Consider the following 21,350-nt stretch of genomic DNA (forward strand, 5'->3'; position numbering starts at 1 on the left):
ATAATAACAGTCTAAACCAATAAAATGAAAAAAGAGAATAACAATAAATAAAATCAGTGAATCAAAAGCTTGTTCTTTGAGAATAAAATCCACAATCAAAAAATCAACAAACAATAAATGCTGGGGAGGGTGTGGAGATAAGGGAATCCTCCTACACTGTTGGTGGGAATGTAAATTGGCGCAGCCACTATGGAAAACAGTATGGAAGTTCCTTAAAAAACTAAAAATAGAGCTACCATATGATCTTGCAATCCCATTCTTGGGCACATACCCGGAGAAAAACATGGTCCAAAAGGGTACATGCACCCAATGTTCATTGAGACACTGTTTACAATAGCCAAGACATGGAAGCAACCTAAATGTCCATCAACAGAAGAATGGATAAAGAAGATGTGGCACATATATACAATGGAATATTACTCAGCCATTAAAAAGAATGAAATAATGCCATTTGCAGCAACATGGATGGACCTAGAGATTGTCATAATGAGTGAAGTAAGACAAAGAAAGAGAAATATCGTATGATATCACTTATATGTGGAATCTAAAAAAAATGATACAAATGAACTTACTTACAAAACAGAAATAGACTCACAGACTTAGAGACTGAAGTTATGGTTACCAGGAGGGAAGGGTTGGGGGGAGGGATAGTTAGGGAGTCTGGGATTGGCATGTACACACTGCTGTATTTAAAATGGATAACCAACAAGGACCTACTGTATAGCACAGGGAACTCTGCTCAATATTCTGTAACAACCTAATTGGGAAAAGAATTTGAAAAAGAAGAGATACATGTATATGTATAACTGAATCACTTTGTTGTACACCTGAAACTAACACAACATTGTTAGTCAGCTTTAATATAAAATAAAAAGTTTAAAAAAAACAAAAACACAAAACTTCTCACTACCCTCTCCAGGTTGGGACACACAGTTTTGAGGGCATTAGCTTGCTGTGGCCTCCTTTGCCTGGCAAAGCAATAAAGCTATTCTTTTCTACTTCACCCAAAAATAAATAAATAAATGCCTGATATTTTAAAATAAATAAATAAATATCTGATATTAATAAATACATGACATATAAAAAATAAAAAAACCAATAAAATAAAAAAGAAAGTAACAATAGATAAAATCGGTGAAACAAAAGCTTGTTCTTTGAGAATATCAATAAAACTCATAAACTTCTACACAGATTGATCACGACCAAAAAAAAAAGAGAGAAGACACAAATAACCAATATCAGAATGAGAGAGTGGATATCACAATAGATCCTATAGAATTAAAAGGATAACAAAGGAATATTATGACCAACTTCATGCCAATTAATTCAGCAACTTAGATGAAATGGTACAAATTTCTTTTAAAAGGCATAATCTACTGAAGCTCTCTCAAAAAGAAGTAGATAATCTGAATAGTCTTAAACCTATTAAAGAAACTGTATTTGTAACTAAAAATCTTTACATGCAGAAAACTCCAAACTGGCAAATTCTACTGAACATTTAAGGAAGAAATAATACCAATTCTACACAAAATCTTCTTTTAAAAAAAATTGGGGGCTTCCCTGGTGGCGCAGTGGTTGAGAGTCCGCCTGCCGATGCAGGGGACACAGGTTCATGCCCTGGTCCGGAAGGATCCCACATGCCGCGGAGCGGCTGGGCCCGTGAGCCATGGCCGCTGAGCCTGCGCGTCCGGAGCCTGTGCTCCGCAACGGGAGAGACCACAACAGTGATAGGCCCACGTACCGCAAAAAAAAAAAAAAAAAAAAAAATTGAAGAAAAGTAGGAAGGAAGAATATGAATGTGTTACCTTATATGGCAAAAGGGACTTTGTAGAAGTGATTAAACTAAGGATCTTAGGATGGAGAGATTATCCTGCATTATCCTGGTGGACCCAATGTAATCATAAGAGAGAGTCCTTATAAGTGAAAGAGAGAGGCAGGAGACTTAGAATGAGAGAGAGATTAGAAGATACTACACTTCTGGCTTTGAAGATGAAAGAAGGCGCTGTGGGCCAAGGAACTCAGGCAGCCTCTGGAAGCCAGAAAAGGCAAGGAAACGGATTCTCCCCTAGAGCCTTCAGAAGGAAGTCAGCCCTGTCAGCACCTTGATTTTTGTCCAGTAAGGTTCATTTTGGACTTTGGATCTCCAGAACTGTATAATAATAAATTTTTGTTGTATTAAGCCATTAAATCTGTGTTAATTTGTTCAGCAGCAATAAAAAACTAATACTATAAAGAGGGAACACTTCCAACTTATTCTATGAAGCCAGCATTATCTCGATAGAAAAACCAGACAATGACATTACAATAAAGAAACCACAGAATATAAACACTAAATGTCATTACCACATTTTAGCAAACCCAATCTAACAATATATAAAGGAGATAATTCATCACGACCAAATGGGGTTTAACCCAGGAAAGCTGTTACGGTTTAAGATTCCACTGCTTTTCCAACCTGCTCCAAATTCCTTTAAAAGACCTGGCCTCCAGCAACCCATCCTATATCATCTTCCACCTTTCCCCATTCCACCCCTAACTTAGGATTTATCTGCATCAGCCTCTCTCCATTTCCTAAATATATAAGTTACCTCCATATGCTCATGCCTTTGCCCATGCTATTCCCTGGCAAACACTGTCCTCTCTTGTTCTCTCAATGGAGAACACTTATTCACCCTTCACATCATAGAACAGGTAACTTCTGTTCTGAGAAAAGTTCCCCTTCTACCTCAAGCTCCTCCTCTCCATCTTTCCTATCTCTCCCACAACATTCTATTAGGACTTCTATTACAGGACTTCACCTTCTATTATATTATTTCTTTCTTCCTAGACTGTGAGTTCTACCAGAGCAAGAATGGCATCCAATTCACCTTTGAATCCTCAATGGCTAGCACAGTGCCTGCCATGGGGGAGACCCTTCATAAATTATTGGTCAATGAACATCTTAGTGGAGAATAGTTAGTTGACAGTCACTTGAGATAGAGCCTAGTGTTTTACGGGACAGAGGCAATTAATCCAAAAGGAAGAAAGGAACCTCAGAGGGGCTTGGAAGTTTTCCAGAAACAAACACATCATCCTTTCCACTCAACTTTACATCATCTGGCTTACATGTGTTCAGAGTTCCACCACGTCCAAGCATTTATACATATAATATTCAATTTGAGGGCAATGAGGAAGATGTGATTAACCGTATTTTTCTGATGAAGAAACCGAAGCTCAGGAAGGGTAAATTATTCACCCAAATTTGTGGTATGAGATAGTGGAAGAGCATTAAGATCCACTCCCAGCCTGGCTGACCATTCCCTACTCTGACTACTCCTTTGAGCATGTGCCAGTTGTCCACCCCTGCCTGAAGGAAGTAAAAATTAATAGGGCCTTTGTGCTGGACTCTATGCATCCCATCTGTATTTCTGAATTGCCTGTCCTCTGGATGACTCCCCAGCCCTGTACCATGCTCCTCTGACCTCCAGACGTTCTAGGCATTGCTTTCACCTCCAACAAAGCACTCAGCTTCCTTTACTCCTCTTCCCAAAACACTAATAAAAATGGAAAAGAGAATGTTTGAACTGAAGTTTAATAGGTACAGCCAGACAGGCCAACAGCCCAGTGAGCCTTTCCCATTTTACATCTTAGAAATCATCTAATCTCCCAGACACAGCCTTCTAGTTCCAGGATGATGGTGTCTTCCACCTTGGGAGTGTTGGGGGTCAATGCCCCAGTCTAATGTGCCTGGGGGTGATCCCTTTATGCTTGTCTGACATGTATTTTATCACATTTATTTCCCCAGTCTGTCTTCTGGTTTTTATAATTTCTACTTATATATCTGCTTTACACACTCTGCTCAATTGTCTCCACACCCCCCTGAAATTTGGGTAAAGTAGATAAAATCTCTTTTGCTTCTGCCTCTACTCCTTACCTTGAGAGTTTCCCTTAGATCACCTCTTTTCAGGTCGCATTACTCTTTGTCATCTGGAAAAGGAGCTGAATTCCCTCCCATTGATCATTTTTTCATTTGTTTTTTTTTTTTTTTGGTACGCGGGGCTCTCCCGTTGCGGATCACAGGGTCCGGACGCACAGGCTCAGCGGCCATGGCTCACAGGCCCAGCCGCTCCACGACATGTGGGATCTTCCCGGACCGGGGCACGAACCCGTGTCCCCTGCATCGACAGGCGAACTCCCAACCACTGCGCTACCGGGGAAGCCCCCATTTTTTCATTTGTTTAATGTCATATTTTAATTTCTTCCTCTTTGAGGAGGAAATTGCTCAATCTCTTTATACCTTTGCAAAATTTCTCAGTTTTGCATTTATTTTAGTTATTATCGTAGATACAATAGCATGCTTAGAAAGATGCTGTCCTTAACCTAAATGCCCATCAACAGACGAATGGATAAAGAAGATGTGGTACATATATACAATGGAATATTACTCAGCCATAAAAAGGGTCATTTGGGTCATTTGGGTCATTTGTTGGGTCATCTGTTGGGTCATTTGTTGAGACGTGGATGGATCTAGAGACTGTCATACAGAGTGAAGTAAGTCAGAAAGAGAAAAACAAGTATCATATATTAACGCATATATGTGAAACCTAGAAAAATGGTACAGATGAACCGGTTTGCAGGGCAGAAATAGAGACACAGATGTAGAGAACAAACGTATGGATGCCAAGGGGGGAAAGTGGCGGGGGGGTGGTGGTGGTGTGATGAATTGGGAGATTGGGATTGACATATATACACTAATACGTATAAAATGGATAACTAATGAGAACCCGCTGTATAAATAAATAAATAAATAAAAAGAAAGAAAGATGCTGTCCTTATGGTGTGGACTTTGGTCTCCAACAACCAAGAAAAACAAACAATAACCTTGTGTAATGTTTTCCAGCATGAAAATTGAGTCACAAAATCTGAGGACACAGCAGAGAGGGCTTTAAGCCCCCTAAAATAGTAATAGTAATAACAATATCGGACAAAGTAATAAACTTTCACATACATACACTATCCAACTGATGGCCCTCCTCAACCCTTAACAACCATATAAGGTAAACAGGGCAGGGCAGTTTCCAGCAATAATAAAAAAAGAATTACTGACTCCAATGGTATGTACTCACAAAGATTTCTGCCCTTGTGTTTTGTTTGTTTTTGCCTTTTTGCATGTGACCTGGTGTACTCAGGTCTTCCTTCTCCTTGAGAAAGAAAGATTGGATTGGCTGAAATGCTTACCTGTGAACTCAGAAAATTAATTCACTTTTCCAAGGTTTCTGTCAATTCCAGGAGGCTTATGTCTTATGTGTCTGACTCTGATTTCATGTCACTTCTCAACTCTTGGTCTCATTCTAACTCATACAGTTGTTTGCCCTCTAATTGACCCAGACATGGAACTCAGCCCCATTCTTTAATTTACACACACACACACACACACACACACACACACACACACACACTATGCCTTTGTAAATAAGGAAGACTGTATTAAAGGTCTGTGGACAAAGAGGAGTGTGTTTTTTATGTAAAAAAATAATTCAAACCTTCTAAAACTGGACATTAGATTTCCCTGTTCAAATGGGTAGATCTTCCTACCAATTTGGGCAGGCCACCTGCAATCTCTTCCTTCCCCTGTCTTCCTTTTTCTCCACTCTCTTCCCATCTCCCAAGTTCATATCCTTTTCTATGGGAGAACCAACTACCATCTTTTTATCAGGTCTCAAGTTCCTGTTGTCAAATTCTCATCTTTTGCCCCAAGCAGTACATCAAGGTGTTTCACAAAACAAAAACAGGAGGAAATCTGGAGATAGCTACAGAGATCATCTCTTTGAGTTACAAATACAAACAAGGAAACTGAGGCTCAAAGGCTTTATGTGACTTCCTGAGACTAGATAGTTGATATCACTTCTAATCCTCTGTCAGGTGCAAGACACAAAGCCTCAGAGACATAACTTTCCAATAAAGCTCCCAGTGCCAGACTGTGGGCCTATTTTAAGATGCAATCAATTGTGCTTCAAACATTTTGGGGAGACATCATGGCCTTCTCCACCAAGCTCCATGAGGTGTTTGTGAAATGAAATTGTGATGTGTGACCTGCTTGATACTTGCCTCATGTTGGTACTGGATTGTGGGTGTTGCCTCAGGAAGTGTAAACACTAATGTTATTTTGATTCCACTGTGTGTGATACTTACTGAGCAATACAGATGAAATTAGTTTCTGTTCCAGTAAATACCCAATTTAAAGAGTGTCTCTGTTTTTCTCCTTCCCTTTTATATTGTGTTTTTCCTATACTGTTCATTCCCTTTATTATAATGTGATTTGGTCTTGCTTTCCATTCATAGTTTCCAGCAGTAATAAAAATAAATACTTATTCCAAATGGTAAATGCTCACTAAGAGTTCTACCCTCATGTTGTATTTATTTAGCCTGGACTGAGCCCAGGGTCGCATTTTCTGAGTAAAAACAGCACACATTAGAGCACCCCACACAATCAGTCCCTGGGGATCCACACACCAGCTCTTCAAAACTTCCTGTGGTATCTCCAGACACATGTCCCCAGCACAATTTGGATGAGGCAGTCCAGGAGGGGTAGGACTTAAAACTAAGGAGGAGATCCCAAAGCTGGTGCTGAGAGAAATGTTCCTCATCCCACAGGGACAGCATGGTGACAGGCAGGCCTGGCCTCATCAGAACCTCTAGTGGAATGATGGATGTGTCCTGGCAGGGGGCAAAGTCGGGCAAATCCAGGAGCAGCAAGAAGGGAGGCAGCATGAGAGGAGTCCATGAGCAAGTATCAGGGTTCAATCACCAAGGTGGAGTTTGGGGATCTCCTTCCCACCCAGGGGGCAAGGGAGTGTTGAGAGTGAAATAGGGCGATAACTCCCAAAGGACTGGGATACTGGGCAGGTTACCAAGATGAAGTCCTCACCTCATTCCACAAATATTTTGTGAACAACCACTATGTATCAGGCATTGTTTTGAAGGCTGGGGAAACAGCAATGACAAAATTAAACATAGTTCCTACCCTCATGGAGCTTATAATCTAGCGAGAAAGACAGATCATAATTAAATAATCCCAGAATTTGACTCATGATATGTGCTGTGAGGAAAAGGTACAAGGGGCTTTAAGGATGCACAACAGTGAGACTTCGCTGGGTCTGGGAGGTCAAAAGCATTGCTGAGGGAGTGGCATTTGGGTTGAGCTCTGAAGGATGAGCTGGCTATACCTGAAAGACATTCACCAGAGAGAAAAAACCTCAAAGGAGAGGGAAATCAGCATGTGCTGAGCAGTCCTGCATTCAATAAGTATTCATTAAGTACCCACTATATGCTGGCATTTGGGATACATTAGTGAACAAAAAGGCAAAGATCCCTGCCCTCATTGAGCTTACATGTTTGCAGAATGTGAAAATGGAAAACACACAGGGTGAGAACTGGGCAATGCTAATCACCTCGATGTGGCCAAATGTAAATGGGAGAGCTTGGAGATTAGGCTGCGGGGTAGGAGGGGGCCAGACTGCAAAGACTTTTTCATCACACAGAGGAGAATTATATCACAAGGAGCCCACATCCCCGGATTCTGCAAAGACAAGGGCAGCGTCTTACTCATCTTTGTATCTCCAGCACTTAATACAGTACCTGACAGAGGACAGTTGCTCAGCACATGAATGAATGAATGACCTTAGACAGGCCAGTGAACAATGAGAAGTACATTTTAGAAAGATAATCTTTGGTGAGAGGGAGATAAATTAGAAGTTTGGGATTAACGTATACACACTACTGTGTATAAAATAGATAAACAACAAGGACCTACTATATAGCACAGGAAACTATATGCAATGTCTTGTAATAACATATAATGGAAAAGAATATATATATATATATATATATATATATATATATACATATATACATATATATTCTTTTTCAGATCACTTTGCTGTATACCTGAAGCTAACACAACATTGTAAATTAACTATACTTCCATTTTAAAAAAGAGATTGAAAAAGAAAAAGATAATCGTGCAATACAGAAGATGGAATTGAGACAAGGAGACCAGCTGGAAGGAATTGCAGTTGTCTAGATTGGTAGTTGTCATATGGGTTTGCCTGTTTATTTATAAATTGTATACCTCAGTATCACAATACTGATATAGTCATTACTAAAACACACATAAAAATAGGAATTTTATTATTTTCTTCCTCTGCTCCAGTGGAGATTGTTCTGGAGACCAGTGCTCTGGATGATGAGGATTGAGTAGTGAAAGAGGCAAAGGAGATGGAGATGGAGAAGGGTGTGTTTAAGGACAAGTGGGGGGTCTGTGTCCCACACAGTACAAGAGCTGGACAGCGGCCAGCCCTGACGAGAAGGAACATACACGGATAGAAAACAGCGCTGGATTGCTGCTCCAACAAATTCTACTGTCTGACCCACGTGGAGGAATCTGGTCAAACACACCTCATCCAGGATTAGTTGGTGTTTGGTAGGATAACCTGAGGGTGCGGTAAGAAGGGAGAAGAAGGGAAGGTGTCTAGAAGACATGTGGTTGAGGCCAAAGCAAATCCAGAGAAGGTAACTGCCTTCTGCCGAGGGTGTTTACTGACCTGGATCTACCTGTGAGTGGAAATCTCACCTGGGGCCTCAAGCTGTGAAATCAATTTACAGTTTATTCCCTCTAGTCATGAAGCCAAGAGGGGCAATAGCCAGAAGGCCCATCCACGCTGATGATTCATCCACTCTGCAAAGTCTTATAGGCAGAAATAGTATTTTCTCTGTCTGCCCAGCCTCACACTGCCCATCACCTACCCTGGTGATGATGATCACCGCCATTTAAAGAGTATCCACCACGTGCCAGGCACTGACTTAGGAAATGTACATTTAGTTAATGCTCACAGCAGCCCCGTGAAGGAGACATTGTGTTCTCCCTGTCCTCATGCTGTAGATAAGGAAAATGAGGATTAGGGACATTGTCCTACCGGTACTTGTCCAAACTGAGATACGAACCCAGGTATGTCTGATTCCAACTGCATTAGCTTTTCACTATACCTGCCTCTGCCTCATGTAGTTACTGGGAGCTGTGGGCTCTGGTCCTAGCCTCCCTTTTTGACCTTATTAATCCCCATGCCTGCCCCCCCAGGTGCTATGCTCTGCCGCACTAAACTTCCTGCTGCTCCCTTACACACCATCTTCTTCATCATGCTTCTCAACTTGAATGCCAATGCTGTGGGTCCACAGACCATATTTTGAATAATAAGGACCTAGAAACTCACTACAAATGCAGAATCTCATTTCTGCCTCACCTCAGACCTACTGAATCAGAATCTTTAACAAGATCCCCAGGGGCTTTATATGTGCATTATAATTTAAGAAGCATTGGTCTCAACCTGAAATACCCTTTCCTTAGTTCTGCATCAGACCACCCTTTACTCTTTTGAGCATTTACTATGTGCTAAGCACTGTGCTTAGAACTGAAGACACAAAGTCAAATTAAATATGAGGCACAAACTTAAGATGATGATAAAGTATCCATGAGAAAGACATGTAAATAAATAGTATCTTTTAAAGGGTGAGTGCTATGAACAAGGTAAGGGTAAGAACAGGATGTAGTATTTTCCATACCTCACTATCTCTAAGCACCATCATAATACCACATACCAAGAAAAGGTCAATGGTATTTCTGTAAGAAAGTAAAGGGAGGAAGGTAAGACATAGAAAGGGAAGGAAAGAGAAATGATAGAAGGAATTGCACTAAACTATAATTTCTAGGGACTTCCCTGGAGGTCCAGTGGTTAGGACTCTGTACTTCCACTGCAGGGGGCACGGGTTTGATCCCTGGTCTAGAAGATCCAGCAAGCCACTCAGCGTGGCCTAAAAAAGACAAATAAATAAAATAAACTATAATTTCTAAAATGACAACTCAAACAAAATACACCCATCAGTGACTTCCTCAAGGGGCATCTTCACTTGGACACTTGGTTACCCTGATAACAAGATCACTGTAGCCCCCAATCCACCAAACTCTCCTTTACTCATGTGATTCATTTGGACAATGGTGTTATCATTCAGTAAACAATTAGCCTAGAATCCGGATTTATCCTTGACTCTTCCTTCTCCTTTGATCTTTGTATAAAGCTATTAAAAACTGCTATTATTCTATTCATTCATGTATTAGTTACTCAGTGTCCAAGGAATGTTCTGAGTAGGAGGTCAAGGGTTGAAAAGATCATTTCTAGCTGAAGTGTTTGCAGAATTTCTCATGAGAATCAGGAGGTCAGAGCGTGTGGTCAGACAGAGATCTGAATCCTGGCCCAGGTGCTTGCTAGTTGTGATGTTAGGGCAGTCCCCTACTCTCTTTGCATCACTGTCTGTAAAAGAGCATAACGATATTACCTCACAGACTTAGGTAAGGAATCAATGAGATATACACCATTGCTATTATTATCATTGTCATGGAGCAGGGTGGGATATGAACATGCAGTTGATGACACAGCTTAAACAAAGAGAAGAGGAAAGGATGGAGACCTGTTAAGGGAATGGTGAGCCACCTGCTTGGCCTGAGGCCCAGGGTATAATAGAAGCAGAGGAAAAAAAGGCTAGAACAGCTGCTTGGGGTCCCATCATGGTGTACTTCACTACCAAGTCAAGAGATCTGTGGTGAATTTGATAGTAACAAGAAAACACTGAACGTTTCTACAATAGGGGGAATCATGATAAAAATTTGCTCTGCCTTGACGTGTGGGAGGAGAGTGGCAAAGATAGAGATGGAAGAACCTTCAGGTAGAAACAGGGTAGTTGAGATTGGTTCAAAATGGTGGAGGAGGGCTTCCCTGGTGGCGCAGTGGTTGAGGGTCTGCTTGCCGATGCAGGGGACAGGGGTTCGTGTCCCGGTCCAGGAAGATCCCACATGCCGCGGAGTGGCTGGGCCCGTGAGCCATGGCCGCTGAGCCTGCGTGTCCGGAGCCTGTGCTCCGCAACGGGAGAGGCCACAACAGTGAGAGGCCCGCGTACCTCAAAAAAGAAAAAAAAAAAACAAATATCAACGGTTTATGCCTGCAGGAGTTCAGACAGGGGAGGAGGGACCCTCAGAAAATACTACCCTGGGGGGAACCAGGGAAAGCAAGAGGGATCAGAGAAGCCAAGAGGAGAACTGGGATTTGCAGAATCATGGAATTAAAAGAAGAGCATCAAGTCCTGCAGATAAAGACTAAGACAAGGACTCTGTGGCAGAGACAGGCACGAGTGACCTTCAACAGGACAGCTCACAGACTAGGGCATTCTTGGTAGCCTCTGCAGCCTACTGTAATGTGAGGCTGGTGGGAAAAGCTTGATAAATATTGGCTACCTGAAGCAGCTGCCATACCTTGGGCTCAACGCATTTAGCAAAGCAGTCAGAGTCCATTGTCAGGGTCTGCCTCCTGTAGAGCTTCTTAGCCTAGCCTGGAAGGGAAATTGGTTACTCTGACTTGGTTCTGAAGTGGTCATTGGAGGAGTTCACCCCAAAAAGAGTTGTTTCTTTAATCCTGTTCTCTTGGACATTGAGGATTCATTTAACCCCTTGCCTGCCTTCAGCCCATATAAGCGAGATAGAAATTATTTCCCTTTTTAGCAGTTCCGGAGGTAATTTCCCAACAAATTTGGTAGTCTGTTCTACAGTTTCTAAAAACCCTTGCCAAGGTCAACTAGAAAATAGGCCTTTGTGGCCCGAAGTTTCTAAAAAGCTCACTTGACAAATTGAGTAATGAGTCAACTGATAGGAAAAATAAAGTCAGAGATGGCCCTGCTTCTGGAAAGATGGAGCATGGGGTCATTGGAGGCTGAGGGAATGGATTGTAAAGGGGGCGCAGAGGCCAGCACCCTGGAGAGTGTGCTCTAAGGGCTCTAACTCAGGGATCTGAGGGGCTCTCTCATGCTCAAGAATATCACAAGCATGAAGTACAAAGGAGTATTTGTGCTGTGCCCTGAGAATAAACTCAAATGAAGTTATTCACAAGGAATGATTGTCATCCAGGTCCTGTCATTGAAGTTTTTCCATTTCTTGGTGCCTAGAACTGATAACCCTTGAGAGGAGATTTCGTGCTCAAAGACAAAGGGCATCACTTTTACATCCAGGAGGAACGCTGGGGGGAAAGACGGTGTGCAAGACAAAGAGGTACCATGCAGAAAGAAGTAGATTAAAAAAATATGCTCATTGTAGGTAAGGAGACAGAGCTTATAGTTAAGTTATGGAAAATAGCATTTTACCAGATTAAAAAAATAAATTTAGTCATTCAAACATTTATTGAGCAGCTCCTAGGTGCCAGGCACTAGGCTAGACAACAGGGCATGATGACACATCCCCTTGAGCAGTGTACAGCCTATTGAGGGAGACAACTGTGAAACAGCAGGAAAGGTGCTCACAGAGGCAGGTACAGGATGCTAATAGAAGCAGGGGAGACTTACTTCACCAGGAGGGAAAGAAACTTAAAAGAGCAGCACAGAGACATTGTTGTACTTCTGAAGACTTTGGTTTGAGCTACATGTAGCGGCCCACTGGCATTTGCAGACTGAATGTTCACGGATGAAAATAGTCTCCATTGAGTGATCTGAAAGGTCCCTGTAGTGAGGTAATTTGCTGAGACACAAATCTGAATGGCCTCCTAGGAGGGCAGAGTGTACTTGCCAGCCACCTAGTTAGTGAATGAACCACACCCAACACCTGGCATTTGTGCACCAGCACAGCTTAGCTCTTCTCATTGACATCTATGTAGTAATTCTCATACTTTGATTGACTTTTTTTTTTTCTTTGCAGAGTCAGAGGAATATGGAGTTAACAAGGTACAGATGTAATGAAGTAAAGAGTTTTTTTAATGGCAAAATTTATTTAAGTAGCTTTTGAAATTACCTTGGTGCCATATTTATAGAACCATTAAGAGTCTAAAAATGATCCCTTACATTTTTCAGTTACACTTTACTGCTTTTTATAGTGAAAATTATATGTCATGGTGACATTCATGATTCTGGATACTCAGGAAGGTCATGGATGAACCCTTTGAGAATGTCAAGGGTCCACGTCTGTGAATGATGAGTTATATTTTATTGGCACTCTACTGGACATAACATGGTCTCATTTTAAGTTTGAAAAGTAAGATATATTCTCCTTTATATAATTTTCCTATTTTGGAGAAGGATACTATTGCCCTTCCTTATTTATGCAGGCGTACCATGTATTACCAGAAGACAAAGGATAATATTTATCCACAAAATTGCAGCCTGACAAGCAACTCAAATCAACAAAGATAACTAAATTCCCCCAGGTAAATGCTTTTCTCTTGGTCTATTTCTTGGAACTTAATAACCACTGAAACTCAAACTCTGGCTCCCTCCCCAAAATATACTCCATGTACCTCAAACTTAACATGACAACACACAACCTCAGTCTGCTTCCACTTCTGTCACCTTGTTTTGGCTATTAGGATCACATGTATTTAACTGAAGCTGGAAAACTCAGAGTTGACCAGACTCTTCCCCCAGCATCTCCTCAGTTACCAAGTAAATCAGTTTTACCTCTTAAATGACTCTCAAAAGCAGTCAGGCCTCTCCAGTCCCATGGCACTGCTCTAGCTCAGGGCCAAATCATCTGTCATCACAATATCCTGACACAGTGCCTCTAACCTGTCCTTCCTCTATCCTCCAAATTGATAGAGTAATTTTTCTCAAAATGCAAATCTTGCATTCATTAGTTTCCACTGAAGATCAAAATATGGTCCTATCAATAGCTGGTTCCTGGCCAGTGAGTCTGATGCCAATGGTCTACACATAACACTTTGAGAACTGCATTGACTGTGAGCTGTTTATGTCCCTAAACATGCTGTGTTCTTTCATACTTCTGTGCATTTTTGCATTTGTCCAACTCTCATCCTGCACTGCCCTTTCACTCTTCTACTCTTAGTGAGCCTCTTATCGGACCTTCCAGATCCAGTTCAGATGCCACTACTTCAAGAGAGCCACATGTAAATCTCTTCAGTGCCTCTCCTATCTGGGTTCCTGTGGCCCTGAATACACACTATTAAAGCATGTGTCACTTCCGGGGAAGATGGCGGCGGAAGAGTAAGACGCGGAGATCACCTTCCTCCCCACAGATACACCAGAAATACACCTACACGTGGAACAACTCCTACAGAACACCTACTGAACGCTGGCAGAAGACCTCAGACCTCCCAAAAGGCAAGAAACTCCCCACGTACCTGGGTAGGGCAAAGCGGAGAGATTCCCGCACAGAGGATCGGTGCCGACCAGCACTCACCAGCCCGAGAGGCTTGTCTGCTCGCCCGCCGGGGCGTGCGGGGCTGGGAGCTGAGGCTCGGGCTTCGGTCGGAGCGCAGGGAGAGGACTGGGGCTGGCGGCGTGAACACAGCCTGCAGGGGGTTAGCATGCCACAGCTGGCCGGGAGGGAGTCCGGGGAAAAGTCTGGAACTGCCGAAGAGGCAAGAGACTTTTTCTTCCCTCTTTGTTTCCTGGTGCGTGAGGAGAGGGGATTAAGAGCGCTGCTTAAAGGAGCTCCAGAGACGGGTGCGAAAGCGCGGACCCCAGAGAAGGGCCTGGGACGCTGGGGTTGCTGCCGCCGCCGCCAAGAGGCCTGTGTGCGAGCGCAAGTCACTGTCCACGCCCCACTTCCGGGGAGCCTGTGCAGCCCGTCACTGCCGGGGTCCCGGGATCCAGCGACGGCTTCCCCGGGAGAGCGCACGGCGCGCCTCGGGCTGGTGCAACGTCACGCCGGCCTCTGACGCCGCAGGCTCGCCCCGCCTCCGTGCCACTCCCCGCCCCCCCCCCCCCCCCCCCAGCCGCCGCCTGAGTGAGCCAGAGTCTACTAAGCGGCTGCTCCTTTACCTCCGTCCTGTCTGAGCGAAGAACAGACGCCCTCCGGCGACCTACACGCAGAGGCGGGGCCAAATCCAAAGCTGAGCCCCGGGAGCTGTGAGAACAAAGAAGAGAAAGGGAAATCTCTCCCAGCAGCCTCCAAAACAGCGGATTAAAGCTCCACAATCAACTTGATGTACCCTGCATCTGTGGAATACATGAATAGACAACGAATCATCCCAAATTGAGGAGGTGGACTTGGAGAGCAAGATTTATGATATTTTCCCCTTTTCCTCTTTTTGTGAGTGTGTATGTGTATGCTTCTGTGTGAGATTTTCTCTGTATAGCTTTGCTTCCACCATTTGTCCCAGGGTTCTAGCCTTCTGTTTTTTGTTTGTTTGTTTGTTTATTCTTAATAATTATTTTTTATTTTAATAACTTTATTATATTTTATCATACTTTATTTTATTTTACTTTATCTTCTTTCTTTCTTTTTGTCTTTCCTTCCCTCCTTCCTTCCCTCCTTCCTCCCTCCCTCCCTCTTTTCTTTCTTTCTTTCTTTCTTTCTTTCTACTTCTACTAATTCTTTCTTTCTACTTTTTCTCCCTTTTATTCTGAGCCGTGTGGATAAAAGGCTCTTGGTGCTGCACCCAGCAGTCAGTGCTGTGCCTCTGAGATGGGAGAGCCAACTTCAGGACACTGCTCCACAACAGACCTCCCAGCTCCACATAATATCAAACGGCAAAAATCTCCCAGAGATCTCCATCTCAACACCAGCACCCAGCTTCACTCAACGACGAGCAAGCTACAGTGCTGGACACCCTATGCCAAACAACTAGGAAGACAGGAACACAACCCCACCCATTAGCAGAGAGGCTGCCTAAAATCATAATAAGTGCACAGACACCCCAAAACACACCACCAGATGTGGACCTGCCCACCAGAAAGACAAGATCCAGCCTCATCCACCAGAACACAGGCACTAGTCGGCTCCACCAGGAAGCCTACACAACTCACTGAACCAACCTTAACCACTGGGGGCAGACACCAAAAACAACGGGAACTACGAACCTGCAGCCTGCAAGAAGGAGACCCCAAACACAGTAAGATAAGCAAAATGAGAAGACAGAAAAACACACAGCAGGTGAAGGAGCAAGATAAAAACCCACCAGACCTAACAAATGAAGAGGAAATAGGCAGTCTACCTGAAAAAGAATTCAGAATAATGATAGTAAAGATGATCCAAAATCTTGGAAATAGAATAGACAAAATCCAAGAAACATTTAACAGGACCTGGAAGAACTAAAGATGAAACAAGCAACGATGAACAACACAATAAATGAAATTAAAAATACTCTAGATGGGATCAATAGCAGAATAACTGAGGCAGAAGAACAGATAAGTGACGTAGAAGATAAAATAGGGGAAATAACTACTGCAGAGCAGAATAAAGAAAAAAGAATGAAAAGAACTGAGGACAGTCTCAGAGACCTCTGGGACAACAATAAATGCACCAACATTCGAATTATTGGGGTTCCAGAAGAAGAAGAGAAAAAGAGAGGGACTGAGGAAATATTTGAAGAGACTATAGTTGAAAACTTCCCTAATATGGGAAAGGAAATAGTTAATCAAGTCCAGGAGGCACACAGAGTCCCATATAGAATAAATCCAAGGAGAAATACACCAAGACACATATTAATCAAACTGTCAAAAATTAAATACAAAGAAAATATATTAAAAGCACCAAGGGAAAAACAACAAATAACACACAAGGGAATCCCCATCAGGTTAACAGCTGATCTTTCAACAGAAACTCTGCAAGCCAGAAGAGACTGGCAGGACATATTTAAAGTGATGAAGGAGAAAAACCTGCAACCAAGATTACTCTACCCAGCAAGGATCTCATTCAGATTTGATGGAGAAATTAAAACGTTTACAGACAAGCAAAAGCTGAGAGAGTTCAGCACCACCAAACCAGCTTTACAACAAACGCTAAAGGAACTTCTCTAGGCAAGAAACACAACAGAAGGAAAAGACCTACAATAACGAACCCAAAACAATTCAGAAAATGGGAATAGGAACATACATATCGATAATTACCTTAAATGTAAATGGACTAAATGCTCCCACCAAAAGACACAGATTAGCTGAATGGATACAAAAACAAGACCCATATATATGCTGTCTACAAGAGACCCACTTCAGACCTAGAGACACATACAGACTGAAAGTAAGGGGATGGAAAAAGATATTCCATGCAAATGGAAACCGAAAGAAAGCTGGAGTAGCAATTCTCATATCAGACAAAATAGACTTTAACATAAAGACTATTAGAAGAGACAAAGAAGGACACTACATAATGCTCAAGGGATCAATCCAAGAAGAAGATATAACAATTGTAAATATTTATGCACCCAACATAGGAGCACCTCATTACATAAGGCAAATACTGACAGCCATAAAAGGGGAAATCGACAGTAACACATTCATAGTAGGGGACTTTAACACCCCACTTTCACCAATGGACAGATCATCCAAAATGAAAATAAATAAGGAAACACAGGCTTTAAATTATACATTAAACAAGATGGACTTAATTGATATTTATAGGACATTCCATCCAAAAACAACAGAATACACATTTTTCTCAAGTGCTCATGGAACATTCTCCAGGATAGATCATATCTTGGGTCACAAATCAAGCCTTGGTAAATTTAAGAAAATTGAAATTGTATCAAGTATCTTTTCCGACCACAATGCTATGAGACTAGATATCAATTACAGGAAAAGAGCTGTAAAAAATACAAACACATGGAGGCTAAACAATACACTACTTAATAACGAAGTGATCACTGAAGAAATCAAAGAGGAAATCAAAAAATACCTAGAAACAAATGACAATGGAGACACGATGACCCAAAACCTATGGGATGCAGCAAAAGCAGTTCTAAGAGGGAACTTGGTATCAATATAATCCCACCTTAAGAAACAGAAACATCTCGAATAAACAACCTGACCTTGCACCTAAAGCAGTTAGAGAAAGAAGAACAAAAACACCCCAAAGTTAGCAGAAGGAAAGAAATTATAAAAATCAGATCAGAAATAAATGAAAAAGAAATGAAGGCAACGATAGCAAAGATCAATAAAACTAAAAGCTGGTTCTTTGAGAAGATAAACAAAATTGATAAACCATTAGCCAGACTCATCAAGAAAAAAAGGGAGAAGACTCAAATCAATAGAATTAGAAATGAAAAAGGAGAAGTAACAACTGACACTGCAGAAATACAAAAGATCATGAGAGATTACTACAAGCAACTCTATGCCAATAAAATGGACAACCTGGAAGAAATGGACAAATTCTTAGAAATGCACAACCTGCCAAGACTGAATCAGGAAGAAATAGAAAATATGAACTGACCAATCACAAGCACTGAAATTGAAACTGTGATTAAAAATCTTCCAACAAACAAAAGCCCACGACCAGATGGCTTCACAGGCGAATTCTATCAAACATTTAGAGAAGAGCTAACACCTATCCTTCTCAAACTCTTCCAAAATATAGCAGAGGGAGGAACACTCCCAAACTCATTCTACGAGGCCACCATCACCTTGATACCAAAGCCAGACAAGGATGTCACAAAGAAAGAAATCTACAGGCCAATATCATTGATGACCATAGATGCAAAAATCCTCAACAAAATACTAGCAAACAGAATCCAACAGCACATTAAAAGGATCATACACCATGATCAAGTGGGGTTTATTCCAGGAACGCAAGGATTCTTCAGTATACGCAAATCAATCAACACCATATTAACAAATTGAAGGAGAAAAACCATATGATCATCTCAATAGATGCAGAGAAAGCTTTGACAAAATTCAACACCCATTTATGATAAAAACCCTGCAGAAAGTAGGCATAGAGGGAACTTACCTCAAGATAATAAAGGCCATGTATGACAAACCCACAGCCAACACCATCCTCAATCGTGAAAAACTGAAACCATTTCCACTAAGATCAGGAACAAGACAAGTTTGCCCACTCTCATCACTCTTATTCAACATAGTTTTGGAAGTTTTAGCCACAGCAATCAGAGAAGAAAAGGAAATAAAAGGAATCCAACTCGGAAAAGAAGAAGTAAAACTGTCACTGTTTGCAGATGACATGATACTATACATAGAGAATCCTAAAGATGCTACCAGAAAACTACTAGAGCTAATCAATGAATTTGGTAAAGTAGCAGGATACAAAATTAATGCACAGAAATCTCTGGCATTCCTATACACTAATGATGAAAAATCTGAAAGTGAAATCAAGGAAACACTCCCATTTACCATTGCAACAAAAAGAATAAAATATCTAGGAATAAACCTACCTAAGGAGCAAAAGACCTGTATGCATAAAATTATAAGACACTGATGAAAGAAATTAAAGATGATACAAATAGATGGAGAGATATACCATGTTCTTGGATTGGAAGAATCAACATTGTGAAAATGACTCTACTACTGAAAGCAATCTACAGATTCAATGCAATCCCTATCAAACTACGACTGGCATTTTTCACAGAACTAGAACAAAAAATTTCACAATTTGTATGGAAAGACAAAAGACCCCGAATAGCCAAAGCAATCTTGAGAACGAAAAACGGAGCTGGAGGAATCAGGCTCCCTGACTTCAGACTATACTACAAAGCTACAGTAATCAAGACAGTATGGTACTGGCACAGAAACAGGAAGGTAGATCAATGGAACAGGATAGAAAGCCCAGAGATAAACCCACACGCATATGGTCACCTTATCTTTGATAAAGGAGGCAGGAATGTACAGTGCAGAAAGGACAGCCTCTTCAATAAGTGGTGCTGGGAAAGCTGAACAGGTACATGTAAAAGTATGAGATTAGATCACTCCCTAACACCATACACAAAAATAAGCTCAAAATGGATTAAAGACCTAAATGTAAGGCCAGAAACTATCAAACTCTTAGAGGAAAACATAGGCAGAACACTCTATGACATAAATCACAGCAAGATCCTTATTGACCCACCTCCTAGAGAAATGGAAATAAAAACAAAAATAAACAAGTGGGACCTAATGAAAGTGAAAAGCTTTTGCACAGCAAAGGAAACCATAAACAAGACCAATAGACAACCCTCAGAGGGGAGAAAATATTTGCAAATGAAGCAACTGACAAGGGATTAATCTCCAAAATTTATAAGCAGCTCATGCAGCTCAATAACAAAAAAAAAAAAACAACCCAATCCAAAAATGAACAGAAGACCTAAACAGACATTTCTCCAAAGAAGATATACAGACTGCCAACAAACACATGAAAGAATGCTCAACATCTTTAATCATTAGAGAAATGCAAATCAAAACTACAATGAGATATCATCTCACACCAGTCAGAATGGCCATCATCAAAAAATCTAGAAACAATAAATGCTGGAGAGGGTGTGGAGAAAAGGGAACACTCTTGCACTGTTGGTGGGAATGTGAATTGGTACAGCCACTATGGAGAACAGTATGGAGGTTCCTTAAAAAACTACAAATAGAGCTACCATATGGCCCATCAATCCCTCTACTGGGCATATACCCTGAGAAAACCATAATTCAAAAAGAGTCGTGTACCAAATTGTTCATTGCAGCTCTATTTACAATAGCCCGGAGATGGAAACAACCTAAGTGTCCATCGACAGATGAATGGATAAAGAAGATGTGAAGAGGGAAGGGATGTGGGAACAGATGTATATGTATGACTGATTCACATTGTTATAAAGCAGAAACTAATAATAAAAAAATATAAAAAAGAAGATGTGGCACATATATACAATGGCATATTACTCAGCCATAAAAAGAAACGAAATTGAGCTATTTGTAATGAGGTGGATAGACCTAGAGTCTGTCATTCAGAGTGAAGTAAGTCAGAAAGAGAAAGACAAATACCGTATGCTAACACATATATATGGAATTTAAGGGGAAAAAATGTCATGAAGAACCTAGGGGTAAAAGAGGAATAAAGACACAGACCTACTTGAAAATCCACCGAGGATATGGGGAGGGGGAAGGGTAAGCTGTGACAAAGTGAGAGAGGCATGGACATTTATACACTACCAAACGTAAGGTAGATAGCTAGTGGGAAGCAGCCGCATAGCACAGGGAGATCAGATCGTTGCTTTGTGACCGCCTGGAGAGGTGGGATAGGGAGGGTGGGAGGGTGGGAGACGCAAGAGGGAAGGGATATGGGAACAGTTGTATATGTATAACTGATTCACTTTGTTATAAAGCAGAAACTAATACACCATTGTGAAGCAATTATACTCCAATAAAGTTGTAAAAAAAAAAAAAAAAGCATGTGTCATAGTTCACAGGGACAAACTGTTCACAAGGTTATCTTCTCCAGTGATCCACAAGCTCTTGTCTTTGAATCCTAGTACTCAGCACAATGCTTGACTGCTTGGCTCCTGCCAGGCGGTCATTGTTTGCTGAATGAAAGGATCAGTGATTGAGATCGGTGGCTAAAATTGTTAAATGAG

The sequence above is a fragment of the Hyperoodon ampullatus genome, assembly GCF_949752795.1.
Source record: "Hyperoodon ampullatus genome assembly, chromosome: 2".
NCBI classification, from domain to species: domain Eukaryota; kingdom Metazoa; phylum Chordata; class Mammalia; order Artiodactyla; family Ziphiidae; genus Hyperoodon; species Hyperoodon ampullatus.